This window comes from Oryza glaberrima, chromosome 6, assembly GCF_000147395.1.
Source record: "Oryza glaberrima chromosome 6, OglaRS2, whole genome shotgun sequence".
Classification (NCBI taxonomy): Eukaryota; Viridiplantae; Streptophyta; class Magnoliopsida; order Poales; family Poaceae; genus Oryza; species Oryza glaberrima.
In genome coordinates this window covers 10555574-10563737 of record NC_068331.1, presented here as the reverse complement: position 1 = coordinate 10563737, position 8164 = coordinate 10555574, and positions in this window count along the sequence as shown.

Here is an 8164-nt window from a genome sequence, read left to right as displayed (position 1 = left end):
TTGGTTGTTTTTCTTTTAGAGCTCAAGCGGAAATGCAATTTTCAGGTTTTACATGCTTAACATGTTTTTTTTTTCTCTATGCCATACGGCTCAAACATTGTTTGATTTTTTTAGTCTTGATCTTATGTATGTATCTAGTCTTTTTGTTTTAGGTTATAAGACATTTTGACTTTATTAAAGTCAAACTGCTCTAAGTTTGACCAAGTTTATAGAAAAAAATAGTAACATTTTTAACCCAAGACAAATTTGTTATTAAAATATATTCAATTATTGATTTGATGAAACCAATATAGTATTATAAATATTACTATAATTTTCTATAAACTTAGTCAAACTTGAAACAATTTGACTTGGACCAAAGTCAAAACGTCCTGTAACCTGAAACGGAGGAAGTACTTATTTTCGTTTTATCTCCTAACTGCATGTGGGCCAGGCTTAGAGCGCATGAAATAACTTACTAGTAAAGGGCGTACGCCGTCTAATCCAAGATTAGCAACCTATCTTTCTTTCCTTAGGTTCCATATAGCCTAGCATTGGAGCAGATGATGATGTGGTAGGTAGGAGTAGTAACGAGTGGTTAAGTAGCATAGGGGAGGACACAAACAGCGAAACTACCTATGACTAGAGCTTTAAAGTAGCACAGGAAAAAAAAAAAGAAGATTCACATTAAAGATCAGAGCTTTAAGGAGAGAGTGAAGCAACAAAGGAGAAAATAACTAAAACAAAATGACAAATAGTACTGTGATAATCATATAGCTAGGAGAAATGGTGAATAGCACTATGGTATGTCGACAATGCTTCTTGTTCAGCATCCGATGTGGGATGTTTGTCTGGACATTTTACTGTAGTTTTGTGGGTTGTTTGTTTGGATATTTTACTATAGTTTTGTGCTCAAGCACACTACACTGCAGTGGCGGAGCCAGCGCCTGGCCAGCATGGACAGGTGCCCGGGCTCCAGCTACACAGCAACACACTGCTCCGCAGTATAAATAGCATTTACTCATTAATTATTTACCTAATTACCTTACTTCCTGGTTCTAATTGAGGTTAATTAGATAATTAGCCAACAAGCAAGCAAAGCAAGGGCAAAATCATCACGTTTTTAAACATAAAGCCAAAGCAAAGAGTTGTAGCACACCTTATCGATCTTTCTTATACTAGCCTCGTAGTCTAACTCATTGACGATAAACAATCAACATTTCGTTGATAAATTATAACTCGGCAACAATCAACTTTACTTGTGTCTATGATAAATGGTACATATTTCTATATAGTTTTTATCTCTTGTTAAATCTGTCCAGGCTCAAGATAATTCCTGGCTCTGTCACTGCTACACTCCACATTCCTTATCCATCTACTTTTCTTCTCTTCAGCCATGCAAAAAGCTTTGAGGCTTAAGTACAACACACCCCTCCCACTCATCACTCTTCAATTTCCACACGAGATGAAAAAAAAAATGCTACAGTACCATTGACGGCTTCTACTACTACTCTTTGATCTACATAGAGCTAGTGCTCGTGCTATTGGACAAGGACGATATAAGAGTAGGTACAATAGCTGGCTTATGCATATTTTAAGGAGATAAATAAGGAGAGAGAAGAGCAGCGGGCTATAGATTTGTAGCCAGCTGTAGCACGGACTCCAAGACGTAGTGTGTTTATGATAGGTGGGACTAGGTATTAATAGTGTAGTATGTAACTATTGTATGAATGATCTATTAGATTGGCTATAGATGAATTGGAGCTAGTAGTTGGCTATACTATAGAACTTGCTCTAAGGGTGCCAGTGCGTGAAGAACCTTCAAACGGCTTTTACATTACCCTCTTTTGCTCAGTACTATATAATTAAGATGCATCTTCCTAGCCTTGTGCTGCTTGTTATTGCGTACACTTCATGACTACACTATTGTTTCACTTCTCACTACTCATTCATGCTCCTTGTACTCACACTCTATTTTTTTTCCGGCCATTTGGTGTCGAGGACACAGAGAACCTTGATCTTGAGATCGGATGAGAGAAAGAAGAGGATTTAGACTCATAGGCGATGCTTGTTGCATATATTTTTTTTATGGTTTTGTTGTAGTCTTTTGTTGTTACACTTGTTGCAGTAGAATGTTTCATTCCATTGTATCTCGATAATTCACCTACTATTTTAGAAGGGTCAGTTTCGTTTCTGCCCTCACTTTTATGCCCAATATTGATTTTACCCCTACCTTTTAGGGTTTTCGTTTTTGCCCCCACTTTTTTTTTAACCGAAAGAGGCGTTTACCCCTATTTTGAATGAAAGTTAGTGGGGCCAGGTTCATGGCAGTAAAAAAAATAGAGAAATAAAGGAAAATAAAGATTTTTTGAATTTGTGATTTACCTTTTTACCCCTAGAAAATATCTAACCCTTCCTGTCTTTCTTTTCTTGCACACAAGTCGGCTCCCGAACCATGCGGCGGCGTGCGGGTTAGGGCTAGGCGCAACTCCTCCCGCCGGTGAGCAGGAGAGGGGTAGGCGGCGGGGAGAGGGGCAGGTGGTGGGGAGCGGGCGGCGGCAAAGCAGCGGCGAGCGGGTGGCAGCCCGGTGCAGGCCCTCCCGCTAGCGAGGGAAGGCGCACGCTAAGCGACGGCGGGGAGAGGGCTAGGCGGCGGTGGGGAGAGGGATAGACGGCGGTGGGGACGGGGCTAGGTGGTGGTGGGGGGAGGGCTAGGCGGCGGCAAGGAACAGCCACACCAAGTTGCGGAACAGGCCATGCTGGTTGTTGAAATTTTGTCAAAATTTTGTTTAATTTCTGCTAAAATGCTGCCAAAATTTTGTCAAAATTCCATCAAATTCAAAATCTGTCCAAATTGTAATGTGCAAATCTGTCCAAATCCGTCATTTAATTTTAAACATATTCAAAAAATAAATTTCTAAAGTCATGTATAAAATGGGGGCAAAAACACAATTAATGAATAGAGATGGGAGAGGGTATAAATGTCCTTTTGCCAAGTAGTTAACACCGTTAACTTCTCCATCCAAAACAGGGGTAAAAAGATTGTTCGGTTCAAAAAATTGGGGGCAAAAACGAAAACCCTAAAAAGTATGAGTAAAATCAATATTGGACATGAAAGTGATGGCAGAAACGAAATTGTCCCATTTTAGAAATAGTTCACTCTCTTATATGATGTTGGATCAGTTGTTTCAAAGACGTTCTGCTGCAACTTTTTAAAGCAAATGCTGCACATTGTTTAAAGTGGTGTTTCACACGTTGGTTGTAAATATTGTATCGAACATCATATGAAATATGTCACTATTATACAATTCCACAAACTATTTCACCTCTCTTTATCAAATATTGCATCAAGCTTTTTATCGAAACATTTTAACCGTCCAATAAGTTTGAGTCGGATTGGATGTCCGGCGTATAGTAATATCCCCAGGTAGAAAACATCATATAATAATATCCCTGGTTATAACTTAGGGGGTGTTTAGATCCCACGCTAAAATTTTACATCCGTCACATCGAACGTTTAAACGCTTACATGGAGTATTAAATATAGGCATAAAAAAACTAATTGCACAGATTGCGACTAATTTATGAGACGAATCTTTTAAGCCTAATTGCTACATGATTTGACAATGTGGTGCTACAGTAAATATTTGCTAATGATAGATTAATTAGGCTTAATAAATTCATCTCGCGGTTTACTGACGGTTATGTAATTATTTTTTTATTAGTGCCCGAACACCTCATGTGACATCCTATATAATACCTTATGTAACATGCTAAAAACTTTACACACCCCTGAATCTAAACACCAACTTAGAATCAGAGTCAGGAGAAAAGATGGATGACCATTACGACGTGGATGGCATCCCATTTTCTTTTTAGGTCATACCAAGTTAAAAGCATTGTCCTTGAAAAGACAAGATAAAAAAGGAGCGGTCCTTTTTCATTGAGGCCTTGTTCATTTCGGACGGGATTGGGTATTTGGGTGGGACTGTGGCCCAAACCCTGTGGATCAGCCCAGCGTGGGAAAAATCACGACATGCATGAAAATGTGTGTACGGTTAAGTCCAATCGGGATTCTAACCTAGCCCATCCCGGCCTTTTCCCCTCACCCTGGCCCAGTAAAAAAATAATCTACTTGAGAAGCGTGGAAAACATCCTCAGGGATAGGTATGAAATTGGTATGGATAGTTTCCGTCCGTTCGGACGTTTATTCAAAATCGGATAGGTTCGGTCGGACAATTCCGGATATTTTTAGATTCGGAAACAAATTCAGATATTTTCTCGGAAACGGAAACGAATACAATAAGGGCAATATCCTTCCGAATAGGAAAACAATCGGAAACTATCCGGAATTTTTTTCTTTCAGATACACGCAGACAGGGATGAAATTTTAGAAAAAAAAAACACGTATACATACATAACTTTTTCATATGGAGTTAGATGAAGATAAACTTCCTAACAAAATTGTAGAGCTCGACGAGATCTACAACTTTCTTGTTGACTATTTTATTATTTGAGATCATTTAATCATCTAAATGTTTATTATAAAATATCATATCTATTTTTATAAAATCTCAGATCTACAATTCAAACGACACCCGTTAGAGACGTGTTCGATACAAAGTTGTAGAGCTCCATGGAATCTACCACTTTATAGTTTATAACATTTGTATTTGAAAATATTTAAAATATAAAATAAATATTACAAGTTTCGAAGATGTGAAATAAAATAAATAGTATATTCAATTTATACAACAAGACCTTAGTAAGCGATATGATAAGTAAGCTATACGTGAAGTAAAAAGTCTTTGGACTAGAACGTGAATAACCATATTTACATGTGGGTCTGTTAGGGGAATAGTCATGAAAATCGATTTTCATATACGGTTGTGGGACTGTCTACAGAATCAACGATAGAAATTTTGAATATGTTGACCTAAAATAACAAGCAAAATCACTTAAGCTCAATTTAAGGGGTTTCTATATCACGTCAAATATTTGTTGCCGTATTTGTTTCATAATATTCGTTGCCGTATTTGTTTCGTATCTGTATTCAATAATATTCGATTTCATTTTCGTATTCGGGTTTTCGATTCCGATTCCGATTTTGACTTAAATAAAAAAAGAGAAAACGAGCTAGTTTTAAGAAATACTTTTTTGGAATTGCTATCTGTCTGGCGATAGATTTTTGAGTCCCGTATCTTGCAGATTTATATACGTTGGATGGTCTCAAGATTCGTGTTGTATTCTTGCCAACTCCATCATTATCAATTTGAGCCGTGTTTTCCAATACTAATTTGTTTATGATCCCACGCGTACTAATTACATCGTACTTACACTATAATTACATATGTAATTTTAGTGTATTTACGATGTAAGTTTGAAAATTACATATGTAATTTTAGTGTATTTACGATGAAAGTCTGAAATCTACTTGAGCCCATTTGAGCCCACGTGAGCTTCAGATTGTCCACGTGGCCCGTTTGTTTGTTGTTTTGTATTTTGTTTGTGTATATTAATGTCATTCGTTAGATGTTCATCCAAAGGGTAAGAAATTTGCATGATATGAGGCTAAAAAATCTATCACATGATGTATAGGCAGTCCCATAATTTTTTTTGAAAGGTCTATTAATAAAATTTAAAAATTAAAAAGTCAAAAATTTTAAAAAGATTCACGCGACTGGTTGGCTATGACGACGCTGCGCGCACTCCCCTCAAGGGCTTTCCCCCTTTAGAGCAAGTTTAATAGTACAGCCAACTACTAGTTCTAAATCATATATAGCCAAATTAATAGTCAATTCGTACAATAGTTACTTACTATACTATTAATATATGGTCCCACCTATCATACATACATTTCATCTTAGAGTCCGTGCTACAGCTGGCTACCGATATTCTCTCTCCTATTTTATCTCCTTAAAATATGTTTATAGCTAGCTTATAATATGCTATTTTACCTGCTCTTACGGCTTGTTTGGTTGGAGGGAGTCTCCCCGGTGAGTCTCTCTTCCTTCCCCTCTCTACGCCCATTTGGCCATGTCCTTAGGGTTTTCCATTGGTGGCGAGAGTCCTCTCTTCTCCTCCAGCTGCGCGGCGAGCTCCCCATGGTCAGCGCCAACCTCGCCATCGATCTTGCGGTCGACGGCCTCGAGCTGCACCTGCCCAGCGCCAGGGCGCCAGGCGATGTTGCCAATGTCTGCAGTCTCTGCACGCCGAGGAGGATAGTGTTCTTGGCGACAATGCTGAGCCAGTATGACACGATCTTGTCAACGAAAATTCGTGATGCTACTTGATAGCTGAGAAATATGGTTTTCCATCTGACTCTGTATTGGCCCGACCTGCTATTTCTGCTGCAACTGCACCGCACTGCGCCAACCATGATGTTGTGCGCCATCTGATTGATTTGCTTAGCTAGCCTTTTTTGTTCTATCGGCGGAAACTCCTATACTAGTGCCATCTGCTGCTGGTATGGCATTGTATCATGCCTGCCTAGCTAGCAATTTAATTATTCAAGATCTTGAATGTGTTTAGTGACTGAAAAAAAAAAACAGGGCCATCCAGTTCATTAAAATGACACTAAGTTATCTGAACCACACTGAATGTTGCCCCTATCATGAGGTAGCTGACTTACTCAAGCTGATGTTGCTGAGGTAGTTTCTTTCTCATATTTAGTTCAGATGATGCTTGGTCTGCTCTTTTTAGTTCACATATATGCAGGCATCATCAAGTGTCATTTGTTAAGGAAAATGTTTTTACAACAGGAAACTTCTGTAGTCACAAGTTTAGTTCAGATGGTGGTTGCTCTGCTCTTTTTAGTTCACATATGCTCTAGTTATGGAATCAGATTCTACTTCAGGTCATGTCTAACATGTTTAAGAATGCCCAAAGTTGACGATGATCCTAGTTCATGTCTTGTGCATAACTTTGAGTTGTCAAGTTCTTTTTCTTCTCTAGATATCCTAAAATCACTTATATATATACTGATGCTGATAATCCTAGTTTTTTCATGCCATGCACAAAGATTATTCCCTGATTAAGGACAAGTATAATTCCTCAGCCATAGCTACCACTGTTTACTTTACATTTGAATTTATTTACTGAAGTGTGTTCTACATAAATGTTGATCTTAGCAATTTAATTACTGAAGGTCCTGATCCGTGATCCCTATAGTTTATTAATTTCAGTGGAGCATACAGTTCTGGTGTTAGCTCTTTTGACCATACTTATCTATAGTAGATTAGTAATTAGTACAGTATACATGTTGCTTTCCCTTTTTGACCTTTTGCCTGTAGCTGCTAGATAACATAGCAGTCTCCATTTCTCTGTACTGCAATACGAAGTCAAAAAAAACATGTATCCGTGGATCAACAATTATTCTTTTATTGTATATCTATATAAGAAGTATATATGATCTCTACATCTTCTGAAAATGCAGACAAGTCAAGATAAACAACTTAAAGATTGACATGATTTCTACATTGGCCAGATATCTATCTATCTGTTATCATGATTTCTGCATCTTCTGAAAATTCAAACATCTCAAGATTAACATCTATTATACATGTTGATTAGTTTGGATTAACTTCTGAATGGACTTCAAGATGTTATATACTATCCATTGTATTATGTCTGCTAGAAGGGAAAAAAGTGGAATTGGTGGGTAGTAGTTTAAAAATATGGAGGTTATGTGCAAATGCATTAACCAAAATTCCGTTTCCTTTTATCTGTTTGTGAGATAGAAAAACTGATGTTTATTCATTGCGTTTTGTAGGTTCCTTGAAATTTACTGGTAATTCTATGTAATTTATTTGGTGGTAGCAATTTCCTGAAGTTCCTGAATATTTATTGCTTCAGACAGCATGGTGAAAGTAAGGGCATCATTATAGTGTCTCCTACTGCTCAGCTCATTCCACTCATATTAGACCTGTTTAATTTGTGATGAGTTCCAATTAATGCTCATTTGTTTGGATTTTTAGTAGCAACTGGACACCCAGTTTGTGTTGATGATTGTCATGGACTCGTGCTGGGCTGAACATCCATGATGGACTGTGGCTTAGGCCCAATATGTATTATATGTTACATCAAGTAGCTACTAAAAAAAGGAACCAGGCACCACTGGAAGAGGGATCGATGAATTGATGAACTGGCCACGGCTCTTCTTCCTCGTCCAGCTTCTCCCCAACCT